This window comes from Rhipicephalus microplus, chromosome 7 (genome assembly GCF_043290135.1).
Source record: "Rhipicephalus microplus isolate Deutch F79 chromosome 7, USDA_Rmic, whole genome shotgun sequence".
Lineage (NCBI taxonomy): Eukaryota > Metazoa > Arthropoda > Arachnida > Ixodida > Ixodidae > Rhipicephalus > Rhipicephalus microplus.
Genome location: NC_134706.1, coordinates 45,138,683 through 45,155,006, shown reverse-complemented (window position 1 = coordinate 45,155,006; position 16,324 = coordinate 45,138,683).

Below are 16,324 nucleotides of genomic sequence, written 5' to 3'. Positions count from 1 at the left end.
ATATCACCTAGCGTGCGGTTGAACCGTTCCGTTAGTCTGTTAGTCTGCGGGTGGTATGCTGTTGTTTTCGGATGAATGACGCGGCATTCCGAAAGCAGAGTTCGACGACCTCGGAAAGGAAAGCGCGGCCTCTGTCAGTAAGGGCTCTCGAGGTGCACCATGTCGAAGGATAAAGCGTTACAAAATGAAAGAGGCGACAACCTGAGCTGTAGCGCTCGCAAAGCGGCTGTTTCGGCGTAGCGTGTCAGGTGGTCAACCGCCACTATAATCCACCAATTACCATCTTGGTGTCAATGGAAGGGGACCGTAGAGGTCAACGCCGACGCGATCAAATGGCTTGGCAGGCATGGAAGTGGCGGCAATGCGCCAGTCGCACGTGCAGTGTTGATTTACGTCACTGGCAGTCCAGGACAGCACTGCACGAATTTACGTACAAAATTGTACATGCCGCGCCAGTAGTAGCGATGGCGAAGGCGTTCATATGTTTTGAACACTCCGGCGTGGCCACATTGCGGATCGTCGTGAAGGGAGGCACATACTTGCGATCGTAAAGTGCGTGGAATGACCAGCAACCACCGGTGGTCATCGAAGAAGTTGATCGCGGATGGCGAAATGGAAAGCTGACGTCGGAGGGATCGAGATACTGGAAGGTTGGGCGTGCCAGATAAATATTCGATAAGAGAGGCGATCCACGGGTCACGACGTTGTTCGGTGGCAATCGAGTCGAGATTTAGTGATGACAAGGTCTGGAGGCAAGTGTTTCCGCACGTCTGATCTGGTGGTAAAGGTGAGCGGGACAGAGCATCAGCGTCAGAGTGTTTGCGTCCGCAGCGGTATACGACGCGAAGTCGTACTCCTGGATGCGGAGTGCCCATCGCGCAAGGCGGCCAGAAGGGTCCTTTCAACGTGGAGAGCCAGCAAAGCGCTTGGTGATCAGTTACTAGATCGAACGGGCGGCCGTATAAGTACGGCCGGAACTTTCCAAGCGCTCACACCAGAGCCAAACACTCTTTTTCTGTCACGCTGTAATTAGTTTCGGCTTTCGTCAGAGTGCGGCTAACGTAGGCTACACGTATTCTGAATAGCCGGGCTTTCGTTGTGCGAGGACCGCGCCTAGCCCGACGCCGCTGGCATCAGTGTACACTTCGTAGGAGCCGTCGGGTCGAAGTGGCGAAGAATAGGTGGGGAAGTGAGCAGAAGGCGCAGAGTAGTGAAGGCAACGTCACATGCAGGGGACCAGGAGGTGAGGTTCACGTCACCGCGAAGAAGCTGGGTTAACGGTGACAATATAGATGCAAAATTGCGAAGAAAGCGACGGAAATAGGAGCATAGGCCTACAAAACTGTGAAGTTCTTTCATGGTCGTCGGCTTGGGAATTCTGCGACTGCTCGAAGTTTTGCTGGGTCTGGTAATACGCCGTGCTTGACACGATGTGGCCTAGGATGACGAGCTCGCGTACAGCGAAGTGGCATTTTTTCAGGTTAAGCTGCAGACCAGCGTTGGTCAGACAACTCAAAACGTGCCTGAGGCGAAGGAGGTGCGTAGGAAAGTCATGGGAGAAACCACGACATCGTCGAGGTAACAGAGGCACATATTCCAATTGAGGCCACGTAGCGTATTATCCATAAGACGTTCAAACTGGCAGGCGCGTTTACAAAGCCCAAAGGACATGACGTTAAATTCATATAGTCCGTCTGGTGTAATAAATGCCGTTTTTTGGCGATCGGCTTCTGCCATTGGGACCTGCCAGTAGCCAGACCACAAATCTAGCGACGAGAAAAATTCCGCTCCGTGAAGGTGTCAATGGCGTCATCAATGCGCGGCAAAGGATAGAGGTCCTTGCGGGTTATTTTATTCAACAACGATAGTCCAGGCAAAATCGGATTGATCCGTCTTTCTTACGCACCAGGACGACGGGAGACGCCCAGGGACTGTGAGATGGTCGAATGGACGTCTCTACGAAGCATATCTTCGACTTAATCATTGATGACGCGGCGCTCTTCAGCGGAGACACGGTATGGTCTTTGACACAGTGGCTTGTGTAGGCCGGTGTCAACATGATGTTTGACTTGTGATGTGCGGCCCAGTTGAGGTTGCGACACATCGAACGAACTCCTGAACTCATGCAGAAGATCCAGCAGGTCGGCATGTTCGGTGGGAGTGAGAGTGTCGGCGATGGCGCTGGAAAACGTATCATTGGACGACTCCCCGAGTGCCGACAGTGCTTTTGGGTGGTCGCAGTAGTCGTCCGGGACATCAAACAAAAACGAAGGGTCGAGATCCTGCACGCGGCCGAGACATTCCCCCGCAAGCAATGTGACAGGTGTGGAAAGCGGATTGCTTACGAACATGTTGCTTCTTCCGGCGGCAAGGTCAATTGTTGCGAAAGGCAGCGGCAAAGCTCGACGAAATTGAAGATATCGGAAGGCATAAAAAGAACTGTAGCGTCAGTGTAGGCGTTGCATGAAACGGGAACAAGGGCGAATTTCCAGGCGGAATATCGGTATCTTCATGAACGAGCAACTTCGGCGGCTGATGAGGAGCGTCCAGTAATAGGACATCACACAAGGGTGAAAACTCAACTTCGGCGCGTGCGCAGTCTATGACGGCATTGTGGCGGGATAGGAAGTCCCACCCGAGGATGACGTCATGCGAACAGACAGGAAGAACAATAAACTCCACGATGTGAAGAATGCCTTCGATGGAGATTCTTGCAGTACAGGCTGCGAGACGCGTTTACTTGCTGTGCGCTTGTGGTGTGAAGCGACAGTCCGGAAAGTGGCGTCGTTACTTTGCGTAATAAACGGCAGAGATTAGCGGCAATAACAGAAACAGCGGCGCCAGTGTCCACAAGGGCGAAAGTACAATAACCTTCAACAGTTACTGCGACCACGTTAGTCGGAGAAGCGAGGGCTTAGACAGTTCGAAACCGGCGCAGTTCTTGCCTCTTGAACTGCGTTGCTTAGTTTTCCTGGTCGGAGGGTCCGGGCCGGCGACGCATGGGGGAGGGCGATCGCCGACGAGGAGAGGGTGCGCGTTGCGGCTGGAAGTCAAGGTGGTCAGTAGGCGCATAGCGAGGTGGCGAGACGGGCCCGTATTGGACGAAGGGTTGGCTGCCGGGATGCGACGACCGGGCATAGTTGCCGAACGTCTGAGGTCGACGGCGGCAGTAGCGAGCAACGTGTCCGGGAGTGAAGCAAGCGTAGCAAATCGGTCGGTTATTGGACGTCCTCCAGGAATTGGCGACTGGTGCTGCCACCCAAGGTGCAGTATAAGCAGCCGGGTGTGCGGGCTGTGAGCGCGTGGTGTAGGGTGGTTGCGGGAGCCTACGTACAGCGTCTGCATATGTGAGCGGCGCGGCTACGGGCTGCATCTCTTGCGAAAAGGCGACAGGAGGAGCCACAGGCTGCGCTACATACGTTAGGGGCGCGGCCACAGGCTGAACGGCTGGCGGATAGGCGACAGGAGCGCCTACCGGCTGTGCGCCACCCGGGCAGTGACCACGGCTAGGTAGAGGTGGCTCGTAGTGCGCAAGAGGAACAGCTTGTGCAACCTCTTCCGATATAGCAGTGCGAAGCGGGGCAGGTAGACGGGTGGTGGTCTCGTGAGTAAACGGCACTAGGGAAAGTTGGCGGGCGACTTCCTCACGGACGAAGGCTCGGACTTGCTGAAGCAATGGTGAATTGTCCGGCATGGAGTCGAAACTGGACAGCGACTCACCACCAGGCTGAGGCTGCCTAGTCAGAGTGCGTTGCTTTTTCAACTCGTCGTAGCTCTGACACAAGCTGACGACTTCAGAAACTGTGCTTGGATTCCTTGCCAAGAGCATTTGAAATGCGCCGTCGTCGATGCCCTTCAGGATGTCTTTGACCTTGTCAGATTCGGGCATGGTGTCATTCACACGTCGACAAAGGTCGACGACGTCCTCAATATAGCTGGTAAAGGTCTCGCCAGTCTGCTGAGAGCGGACGCGCAGACGCTGTTCTGCCCTCTGCTTGCGGACAGCCGGCCGACCGAACACTTCAGCACATGACGTCTTGAAGACGCTCCATGTGGGGATGTTGTGTTTATGGTTAATAAACCACAATTCGGCGATGCCAGTGAGATAAAATATCACATGGCCCAGCTTGTCGGCTTCATCCCATTTATTGTTGGCGCTCACCAGTTCGTAGTGCTCGAGCCAGTCTTCGACGTCGGTCCCATCTGCACCGCTGAAGACCTTAGGCTCCCGTAGCGTAGGATGGCCAGGGCAGTTGAACTGGAGCGAAGGTGTCGATGTAGTAGCGTTGGCAGTCATGACAGGTGGTAGCGTGCGGCTTCGCAGCTCCAGGGTGTAGCGACGGGGATTAACAGCACCTTCCACCAAATGTGAGGAGGTTTATTAGCCGTTAAAGACAGCGACGAGACAGCGTGAACAGCCGTCCAGCGATCGGCACAGCAACGAACCGAAGCACGAGCCGAGAGAGCCGGGCGTTGGCGATGCTGCTCGCTGCAGGCACATCTTCTTCTTCACACCACCTACTTTATATGCTCGTCATAAAATCACGTCACAGAATCTCCGTTTTTACGTATGGCCATCTAGCGAAATGGCATCGAGTTCACCATAAACGTTGCATGCAGATCGGGCTATTCATTACATGCAAGTCACCATTTCAGCGTTACACCTGTCAGGTATGTTCGCCATACATTCATATTCCTGAACACTATTTTTAGTGTATGCAGGTCATATCCTGTGCCAGAATCTTGGCTATGCGTTGCATCCAAGCCACTATTTCCCTATTCCCACTTAAGCAGGACTGATAGTTGTGCTAGTTAGTGATACATAATGGGCAGTACCAGCGCACAAACTCTCGAGACGAAGAAAAGAGACACAAACAAGCGCTGACTCTTAAATGAAGAATTGATTGAAATATACAAGTTATCTGAACACATCAGATAAAAACGCACAAAACATTCACAGAGGGCCAAAGAAGGATCATGTCGATGTCATGAACAATTGTGCGCTACAGGTAACTGCGCAGGCGCGGCATATTCCATTCAAACAAACATGGTACTGCTTAAAACTTCTTCTTTTTCACGTAAGAATATTGATGTCTGACTGACACAGGATTCCCTTTCATTTTGATATAGAATGCTTCAAGTAGTTCTCTTGTGATCTGATCGCTATGTTTGAAGAGCACTGTCGTTTCATTGAAGAAGGGCCTGCATCCACACGTGTGGCAGTGTGAAGGCAAATTCGCGTACGTGCTGATCCTGAACGTTCTGGAGTGTTCTTTTAATCGTACATAGAGACAACGCCCTGTTTGCCCAATATAAACCCTTCCGCATGGTAAGAGAATTCTGTACACCACTCTAGTACACAGAGTAGTGTACTAGGGGTGGTGTACAGGTGGTTTACAGAGCTCTAGCCAAAATAAATGCGGTGTAAAAGACAGGGACTCCTCACTACTCACCGTACTATTCTTTCACAGTGATCATATTACCAAATTACAAACTGAAATACATTCAGAGTTCACCAACGGCGTTCTTACATGGCGATGCAGTACCCCTGAGCTGTGGTCGCGGTTATTTTCCCGTCCAAATTATACGTTATGATGTGCTTTTAAATGTGGAAGTGTAAGTCGGCTCCAGATGTTGCCAGCATTTCGTCAGCCAGTGCTGCTGCCTCATGATTCGACGTTTAAAATGCCCATAAAAGCCCTAATTGATTGATATGTGGGGTTTAATGTCCCAAAACCACTATATGATTATGAGAGACGCCGTAGTGGAGGGCTCCGGAAATTTAGACCACCTGGGGTTCTTTAACGTGCACCCAAATCTGAGCACACGGGCCTACAACACTTCCGCCTCCATCGGAAATGCAGCCGCTGCAGCCGGGATTCGAACCCGCGCCCTGCGGGTCAGCAGCCAAGTACCTTAGCCACTAGACCACCGCGGCGGGGCACATACAAGCCCTAAAAAAGCGGACAGGCAGATGAGCGCCGCCATAGCTTAGTAAAAAAGCATCTGGTGTGTTTTCCGAATGCCACAGGTTTGGTTCCTAATGGCACGAAGCTATCTTTTCCTCAACTATTCTTATAATACACTTTGATTACAATTACGTTGATTACCATTTCTATATTTTCTTGGCATCTTTTCCGGTAAGTTGTCATTATTGTGTCAAACCAACGAAAACCAGCCCTAATTTTATGCACCTCGCTTGAATTTTATTTCAATCCCAAAAATTATCTTCAGCTTTTCTTGTTAGTGGAGTCATGCCTAAATCATGAGAGGACGATGTTAAAGTGCGCTTTACACTGCGCGATTCTTTTTGTAAAATCTGGATTCGAAGAAGCAGCAATAGCCTAATTCGCAACGCCTTTTCCTAGTTCGGAAAAATCCATGTTTTCAGAAACATTCTTGTCGGCAGTCACGCGTGCACCGTGTAGGCCATCCATTCCAGAGGTAAGGGCATTTCCACTCAGAGCAACTCCCACTCACACAGGGCTTGTATTTCTCGTTGCTCCCGCACCCTGTATGCGAGAATCAGCGAGTTGAAGGTACATACATCAATAAGTTATTCACATTTTTTTACGAATATTAGTCTTTTCTAGAGCAGAAACATTCATACCGCAAGTTTACACGTATACCTGTTACATAACGTAGAGCTCACTTAGGTAAACAAAAGGTCCCTAATAGATCTGCTACCTGCATTCTGAATGAAGAACTTGTACGCACTTCTAAACGCCATCTTACAAGTTTTCACTTGGTCAGTGCCATTCACATTCTTTTTTTCAGAGTCTACGTACAACAACTGTTCCTTTCTGGTAACGCAGGAACGTGCGTCACTACTTAAATCAGTGTTGCACAACCACCACACTATATGGCACAGCCTGTAAATAAACATTCCGAACGAAAATGTTTCGTTTTTCTCTCAAGGTACCTCAAAGTTCTCAACACGTGCCTTCTCAAACTTCAGTTACAACTGTGAGAGCTTCTGATTACCAAAGAAGAAATACGCCTTTTCTTAAAATTTCTGGGTACATGCAATTCATGCATCTGTACCGCTCAAAAAGGCATCAACTTCAACAGTGCTATTTTTTGCCGGTATTTTGCGCTAAGTGTGCAACTCTGACTTCACCGTGCTCTTATAAAGCAAATAACTGCGGATATTTTACAAGATGGAACCAGCATCTTTGATATTACGTGGAAGCAGCGTAATACTCAAGGGTCTGCTCGGTAAGCTACATACTTTCGAGGGGTGAAAAGATGGGCTTTTCTTAAGGTCACGCTGTGGGAATTTAATGTTGCAGTATGCTGACTTCCTGTGTTTTGAACTATATTATAAACTATGATGACGTTTTGCGGCACAGATTTGGTTCGTATGTTTTATTTAGCCTAGTTAATAATGACGGGCGTATAATGCCGAGCTGCAGCATGTGATGAAACTCCCGTTTGGCAATCGCTAGGCAGTCCCCAAACAGGTGGAGTGGTCGAATGGCTACTGGTGGACCATGGGTGACGATGTAGCCTATCACCGTATGTCTAGGCAGCTGAGTGAGATTGCATGGTTTGGTTAGTTCTAAGAAACTCGCCAAGAATTTTTCGAGCGGTGAGGAAAATATCAGCATGCGATTGGTCATATGAGCAATGTCAGACAGCACTCCAGAGATGGAGAGACGAGTCTGACCATCGACGAGGCAGTGGCGCCGCAGACTGACGTCCAATTCGAAGTATGAGAGGAAGCCCGAACCAATAATCTGTTGAACCACGTCTGCGATAATGAAAACCCCCCGGAAATTGCGGCGGAGGCCAAAGTCGAGAGTAAGAGGTCGAAGTCTACACGTCGTTACTGTAGACGCGTTGGGAGCACAGGTGACTACCGGGGTGTGATGAGTCAAGAAAACGACAATAGTGATGGAAGTGCGGGGCAAGGCGCGTGTATTGTGCGCGTGAGGTCAGCCAATCAGCTGATGACCTGTGGGGGCCCATAGAGGTGGCGTGCCACGATTGGGCCACGTGTGACCATTACGTGGCAGTAAGCTTTGTGGCTGGGGACGAGCCGAAGCAGCGGCAGACGGGAGACAGCGGGCCGAAGCGTCGGACGCAGGCGATCCAGGTTCCGGCCAGAGAACGCGGCCGTCCACGCTGCTGCCGTCCAAACACCAGCTGGGGCGGCATTGCCGGCACGAGTACTGCATCTCGGGGCGCGGCCTGGCCTGCTGTTCTCTTCCTTGCCGAGGGCATCGCGGATCTTGGCGAGGCGTCTCCGTGGTCAGACGTTCGGCACAGCGACGTACGTGGCCTGGCTAATGGTCACGGTTGCGCCGAGCATCGCGTCTCAACGCAAGCTGTTCGCTGAACGGGCTGGCTATTTACACGCATGGAGCATCACGTCTCCGATGCGGGTCGACTGCTCCGCAGTCGCACCCATGCCATCAAGCGCCGGTGTGACCAGAGCGTCGCACATCGGCAAGGGATGAGCGAGACGTTCTGCCGGGCGAGACGCGGGCGTGTGTTCGGAGGACCACGGAGCCGGGCGAGGTTCAGGGTGGCCGAGGATTCAAGTGCCAGGGGAGTTCTGGCTGAATCGAGGATCGCCGAGCGGTGCCGAGCCGTACCGAGTGACGCGCCAGACTCGGACGTGGACCGCGAGCTCATGAGCTGCAGTGTGCACCCGAGGGTACCTGGCGGTGCCCTGGCCAAGAAGAAGGAACGTGGGAAAAAGAGCTCGAGGGTGGAGGCCACGAAGGCAGACGAAGCGGTCCGCTGCTCGAGAGAACGAGTTCCTGTCAGCGTTCCTGAGCCGGACATGGGACCCGTACGTCTCGGCCAGGTCGAACTCCGGTGTGACTGTTCGGGGTCGAGTCCGTCGGCCCGTACAAGGTCCAAGGACATGGCCTGCTGAACGGCTCCTGCCCGGGTGCAGTGGCCGGGAGCAGGTTCGTGGGCGAGGCCTACCGGGTGTGGTCCTCGTGAGCCGTGGCCTGATCCTGGACCTTCGGAGTTGCGACCCTGACTGCTGGGTTGGCCGCGACGTCCGACTCAACGGCGCTGCACACAGTAGCGTATCCGTGCGCCGTCAGCCGTTCCACCCATGCCATCAAATAAATTGTTCATGTCAATCCTTTCTCGTCCGCTATAAGCAAACATAGTGACGAACGTCCTTAACCATCACACGGAGTGACTTCGAAAGATCACTCTTAGTCGGGGGCACAATGCTAATTTCCGCGGCGTATTTATAAAGAACCTGCGCCCGGAAAGCTGGTCTGTTATCATGAAGAGGCAGCTGGGACGAGAAAGGAGATCACCTGCCACCGTCAGTTACCATGGCGAGCTTTTCCCGGCCACGATTAGGGATATTTGCACTTCATGGCTCGGTGTCGAAAACGCTAGTAGTACCGGCAGAGAGGTGCAGGGCTGGGACTCCGAGATTCTTGCGTGCGTGGAAGAGCTTGACAACTGGAGCGAGTCGAATGAGTCTCCTTGAGGGAGGTCCATAGTGCAGCAATTGATGTGGCAAATTCATTGATCCTGGCCTCAAGTCGTGTCCTTTGGTGGTAAGACAGCATTCACGGTTGGGGCAGTCACTTCATGAACCTGATCAGTGATCTCCACCAGTCGGTCAAGGTTTACCTCACCGGACGCCGCGAGGACGAGGAGGCTTGGCTCAGAAAGACGTTGGAGAAAGAGTTCGCGAACCAGTTCTTCGTGGGCAAGGATATCGTGCTCCCCAAGGGGCTGTCGCATTCGGCTAAGTAGTTGGGAGGGGCGCCTGTCACCAAGGCCCCACTCTGCAAAGAGCTGCTGAAGGCGGACGCGTTCTGATGGCACGAATCGCTCCAGCGCCTTGGTCCCGAGGTGATGATATGGCGTAGGTTCCAAGGGGGTCGGAGAGGACGTCGGAAAGCTCACTGGCAACATCAGGAGGAAGGACTGTCGCGACGCGGCAGTAGCATGTCCTCTCGGAAGCGATGCGGTACAGAGGGAAATGCGCCTCGCACCTGGTGGAACCAAGTTTGTGGGTTCCGTGGCCGGAAAGATGGGGGACTCAGTTACACCGCCGAGACACCCTGCAGACGTGAGGCTTGTTCAGTTGAGGGCGCCTTCGGATAAGTTATTCTCATCGTCCTCGGTTACCACTTGTAGGCTTATGCCACAGGAGTGATTCAAAGAGACGCCTGGTTGACAATTGATGCCAGCAGGGTAAGTGAGCCTTCACCTCACCTGCCACTGCCAAGCGCCGTCTTTATTTTGTTCCGTTCGCGGGCGCGCATTCGCCACTTTTCACACCGCCAAAACGAGGGCGCTACACTACCCTCTCAGAGTGCCTGTGCGAGTGTCACCATGTGTCCGCAAGAGGAGTGGGTGACGCTAGTGTACGTGTCGGATATTTTGACAGGGTTTGAGAACGCGTGCATTTGTAGTAAGCGTAGGTGGAGCACCTGCAGTCAGTGAAGAGTGGGATGTGGAGGCGGGAAAATATGGCGTTTAATGTAAAAGTGTTTACTGTTGTAGGTAACGGGTGCATTCCGACTGGTCTCGTGAGGTGGGGTTGCCCTGTGGCAGCGTGGTCGGTAAGTGCGCGTGCTGCGTCGTGGTTGATCTTGTCGAGGTTGGACGGGGCGTCCGGCACTCCACCGAGTTAAGCATGGAACCAGATGATGGTGTGGTGCTGCAGGGTAGTCGGGTGCGTGCTGCATGGGAAGCGTAACACCTGGCCGGAGACGATGCCACATTCGAAGGCTTTGAAGGCCATTCTGTAGCTGCCGTAGATGACTTACCGTTCAATGTCAGCACAGCTGTGGCTAAAGCTACTTGCCCCGCTATTTCAGGGCTTCGGGAGATGATGGTGGAAGAGGTAATATTGCGCTACACGGAGTAGAAAATGGTCGCAGTGAAGGCTGGATTGTTGTAATAGGCAGCAGCGTGCACGAACGGGACGTCGCTTCCTTTCATGTTCGTGTGCTTGAGAAAGGTGGCCACTCACACAAGGCGCCTGCCTCTTCTGAACGGTAATCTTATTCTGTTCGTGGCTCTCGGACTAACGGCTGCCATAACATTTCCAGTGTGGAACTGCAAAGTTTATTAAATAAAAAAATTTCAAATAAAAATCTAGATACTGCGAAAAGTCACGTTGTTGCATCATTGACCTTTTAGCGGTATTCCTGGCAGTCTTAGTGAAGATTTACGACACATTTACTAACGTTTACTTTCCTAAAAATTAGTAAACGCTATCCATCCACTTGTGAAATGAACTTGCACGTGAGTCCAATTGTTTGTTTTAAATAGGGAGTGCTAGCTGGTGAAACGTTCGGTTATGGACCGCAAAACCAGTAGAGTGGTGCAGTAAGAGGGGCTCTGACAGAACAAGAGAAAGCTGCTTTAGCACTGGAGACGAGAACCGGGCTTTTGACTGAATCCCTGGAATCGTGAGTTGAACCTATGGATGAGTCAGACACAGTGGGTAGTAGTGATTCTGGCTGGAGTTGTAGATTCTGTACCATTTGCGTGTACGATATGGTGAGTTCTACAGTACTTGGTAAATGTTTGACTAGTTTAAAGAGGGTTAGATTGAAAAGCACATGGCTTAGCACTCTTCCTTGGGGAATTCAAATGCAAGGCCTATATGTGTGTGCAGCGTGAGGCTATCAATGTGATATCTGCCTGATCGTGGGGCGGGAGCATAGTGATGGCTTCATTTTAAAGAAACATTATTAGAGGCGAGAAAGAGAGTGCACTAAAGTAGAAAGGAAGTCTTGTGTAATTTCACTGCAATGCACCTGGACGAACTTCACCTAAAACCCAACGAAACACATAGTATCGTGGCATGTTAAGTCCGCTTAATCATGTTCCAGCGCGATTACTGCAGACATCGTACAACTGAGTGGCCTCTGTTTTTACTATTTGGAAGAGCCGTACACTGTAAGCAAAAACTATCCGAGTTTGGGGTTTTTCCAGCTCATGACCTCTGAAAACTCTCTCGGGTTTAAAATTACTACCTCGCGTAGGAGTAAAAGATGGTACATGACATAGTTTTACCACCACCTCTCAGGCAAGAAGTAAAAGGATGTCAAAATCCAGTTTTACCACTTAGGGAGTTTTCTATCACGTGACTTTTAACCTGCGTTTCAGAGTTTATTACCACGTGACTGCAAGGTGCAGCTGCTTCGGCGGCTTTTGCCCCATACCCCTCTTGTGACGCTCTCAGTGAATACTGAAGGTACGCGAAGCCCACAGATTTTTTTGTTTTTTTTTGCATCGCCGTGCCTCTGGACTGACCTCGAGTCAGCGCACTTTTACTGGAACGGGGGGCAGCATAAGCACAATAAGCGAGAACAGCATTCTTTGAACGAAAAAAAAAAATGACGAGGGGGGGGGGGCTCTCAAAAGAGAAAAAAAAAGAAAGAAAACCTGCTGTGGAAAGCTGTCCTGCATATTTTCGCAAAATGTTGCTTTTGCTCGGCGGTGGCCTTGGAGACAGACATGCTCTTCCAAGCGCCTCCGAACCTGCACGTCGCGGATATCTCACTTCCGAGCCGAATCGTGATCTGGCAGTGGTAACAAAATCAATCTGGTGTCATCGTTCGTGCTTGCCTGCTGGAGAAGCAATAAGCAAAATGCTTCACTCTGTCGTCGTCACCGAGCCGTGGCCACCAGTGACCAGTGGGAGTGTGTCGCCGGGGCAGGTGAAAGAAGCATCGCATATATTTTGTTCCACAGTAGGCGATGTCTGCATGAGTGAAGTGCTGCCGGAATTGACCATTTGCGGAAAAGCGAGCGCCACCTGCCGTCTAAACAGCAGCGCGCGCGCTTTTGGTTGGAAAGGCATTCGTGAACTAACATGTGCTAGGCAGCGTTCGGCGGCTCACGTGCGCTTGTTTTATTGATTTAGTGTTGTTTCTTTGCCGGAAACATGTGCTGCTCACGGAAACAACATGATAGAAGAAGAAAACATCCCGTTTGCGTTTGTGGAAACGGGATGGAGCGAGGATTTTTCGCGCTGCAGCCTGAGCAACGACGACGTGTGGCGGTACCTACACTCCGCTACTTCGACCGTTCGCCAGGCTTATCGCGGCTAATCGCTTCCACCATCGGCTATGGCGACGCACAGCAGCATCGCCGCGACTTCTCACGTAGGTGAACACACTGGGGACGAAGTCAGGATGGTTCTTGAACTTTGACGGCCGTCCTGCAGTAAACGTGATTTCTGATTGCACAAACCAAGTTATAAGCACTTAAAATTACCGTACCTGTTATGAAATGCGCGCTGCAGATCCGAGAATGTTTGTTGGGCACCCACGGCGAACCATCGGCATTCTGTCTCCTCACAGCAGCTACCCAAGCATCTCTCTTTTCGGCACGTAGCCTCGCGGACGGGAACCTGTAGAAATGCGTGCTTCCTTTCTGAGTAAAATAATTCGTGCAGCCGTAGGCCACACAGTGCGCTGGCATTTCTGTACGCTGCTAAAGCGAGGCGACTTAGTTCAGTGACGGCACAGAGATGCACGAGTGACGGCCGGCCCGGCTCGTGTTTTCCAACCAAAACCAAAGCGCCCATAGAGGGCGCCAGCTGCGCCGTTACCGCGCATGCGCAGAAGCTTTTCCGCAAATAGTCAATTGCCCACCTCATGCACCAACTGTTCTCAAATATGTAGCGCGAAGCCGATACGAGGCAGACGGAAACAACAAGAGGCTGCCCGTGAGCACGAAGAAAACCCGGATGGTGGTCTTTCGTTGCAAGTGTGCATACACCGCCCCGTCCCCGTAAGATAGCAGTGACGTGTTCATTTGTGTCTGAAATGACGACGAAATTCGCACAGGATATGTTTTCTGTGATCGCCAGCTGTGTTTTATAAGATAGCCGTGCTCCTCAAAAAGGCCTAGAACGCCGTCGGTAAGCAGCTTGTATGCAGGCGTGGACCGCTCTTCTACGCCCGTTGTGCTGAATACGTGCTGCTACTGTGTTTGTGCACCGTCGCTGAATGAAAATCATTGAGCTACCATACTTTGTGTGTACTTAGGTATATTTTGTGGACTTGTGCATCAGCAGTGCTAACACGCGTGGGGCAAAGAGCCCGGTGTGCCAAGTAATTATTGGATACTCAAAAAGGTGAGATCGAGTAGATTTATAATAAAAGGTTGGTGTGACATTTAGTGCCCTGCAGCCCACCTGAAGCTTACGCTTGCACCTTCAAGCGTTGTTGTTAATCGATGCAAAAAAAAAAGAGCTCTCCTACCGGTACTACATTGCCGGTCAAAAAGTCGTGCCTATATATATACCGGATTGTCGAAGTGTAGTCGAGCAACGCGTGCAGTCTGTGCTAGTGGTGTATTATTCTGCATTTGTTGTGTGTGCGTGTTTGTCTGTATGTGAATATATGTGTCACCAATTCTGCCGTTCAATAAATTCAATCAATTCTGCTATTCAATAAATTTGTCGACTCTGGGCGAATGCACCCGTCATTTTTATTTTTTACCACCAGAAATAACTTTCAGTAATCACCTCAAAAACCTTGTGAAGGTAGTAAAAATTTACTCTCTCTATACTCGCTGAAAACCTCACTAGGGTAAATAATTACTACTATCGCTACGTTCAAAACTCATCACGAGAGTAAATTTTTACCTCGGTAGTAGGTGGTAAAAAAAAACCCCAGAAAAGGTAGTGCGCTAGAAGACAAATGGTTTAACCAGTTTTTGGATTATTTCAGGTCATTTTTGTTTAGTGTGTACACAGAAGAGGAGCACACGTAATCTTGTTGGTAGGTAAACATGACAGAAATCTGTCACAACGTCGAGATTCACTGAATAACGAGGAAGCAATCCTTATGACGGTTGTGAATAAACAACGAGTATAGTCACACACTGCCTCTTTGTCTATTTTGTTCTTAATTGGCAGTCGAGGAAGCAAGCCTAATGACATTTGTGAATAAACAACGAGTACAGTCACACACTCCCTCTTTGTCTATTTCGTTCTTAATTGGCAGTCACTTGAAAAAGCAAGGGGGCCTATAAAAGGCGTTTGTTTTGTTTTGAGGGAGTATTGAAATAACCTTCCGCAAAGTACTGCTCTGAATTTAATGTCCTCGGGAAGAGGTGTCATCAGTGTTGTAATTCAGACGTTTAAGAAATTGAATGCGAGCAAGTGGGGAATCTTTATTAATCTCTGTTACGTCTTTGCTAGGTTACTATTAGATAAGTAAGGAACAATGTTAAAATGCAGGCTGATTCCATAGATTTGTCTGGAAATGAGTATTCCTAATAAGGATAATTTTCTGCTAAATCATGCAAATAATCAACTTTTTTTTTTCATTTCCTAGAGGTTATTTCTTAGTGGCGTGAAGTTGCTTAGGTATATAAGTATATCAAATATACTGGCAATATCTGTCATTCAGTCAAAGTGCTAAATGATTTTACACAACTTGAAATGGTACAACGTATATGGCTACAGACACAAACTTATCACAATCAGTCACAATGCCAACTCGTGGCACAACCACTCTTGATCTTGTTCTTGTCTCCAACCCAGATTTAATTCAGTCAGTGTCATGCATTCCCGGTCTGAGTGACCATAATGTTGTATTGTTTTCATTGTCATTGCCTTACCTTCGCGAAGACCTTCGAAAAAATTAATACGCGACTTTAACAACGCCAACTTCTCGACGATTAACTCAGAACTTAATACATTTTTGGTCTCCTTCACCCTGTCTGCTTCTACCCGAACAGTTGACCAAAAGTGGTTATTGTTCAAGCGGAAATTATTAACCCTTATCGATAACCACGTCCCCCTTATTCGTGTTCCAGCGATGCTCAGCGACCCTGGTATTCTATTCACCTAAAGAAACTATCTCAAAAGAAAAAGCGTCTTTTTTCGCGCTGCTAAAAACTTTGAGTCAATATCAAAATGGAACAGATATTTCGCATGCCTTCGTGAATACACTCACTTGTTGAAGCGCTCCAAAAAGAAACTTTTTCATGATGACTTGCTTAACATTGCCCGAACTAATCCAAGAAGAGTTTTGGAAACTTCTCAACCCTAAAAATAACACGCACAATATATCCTTAATCAACTCCGATGGTTCTCACGTTCCTCTCCCACAGCGGGCGGATGTTACGGATACTTACTTCACTTCAGTCTTCACTTCTGAACCACTTCATAGTATTCCAGTCATGCCGAGATTTAATTTTTCACAAATGCCGCCATTGACATTACCTCCGAAGGCATCAGCAATCTGATCAAATAAATTAAAAATATCCAGCTCCCCCGGACCTGACAATATTCCTCCAAAGTTTTAAAGGCTACTAATAGCATTTCTAGCAAATTTTTGGAGATAATTTTTAACAG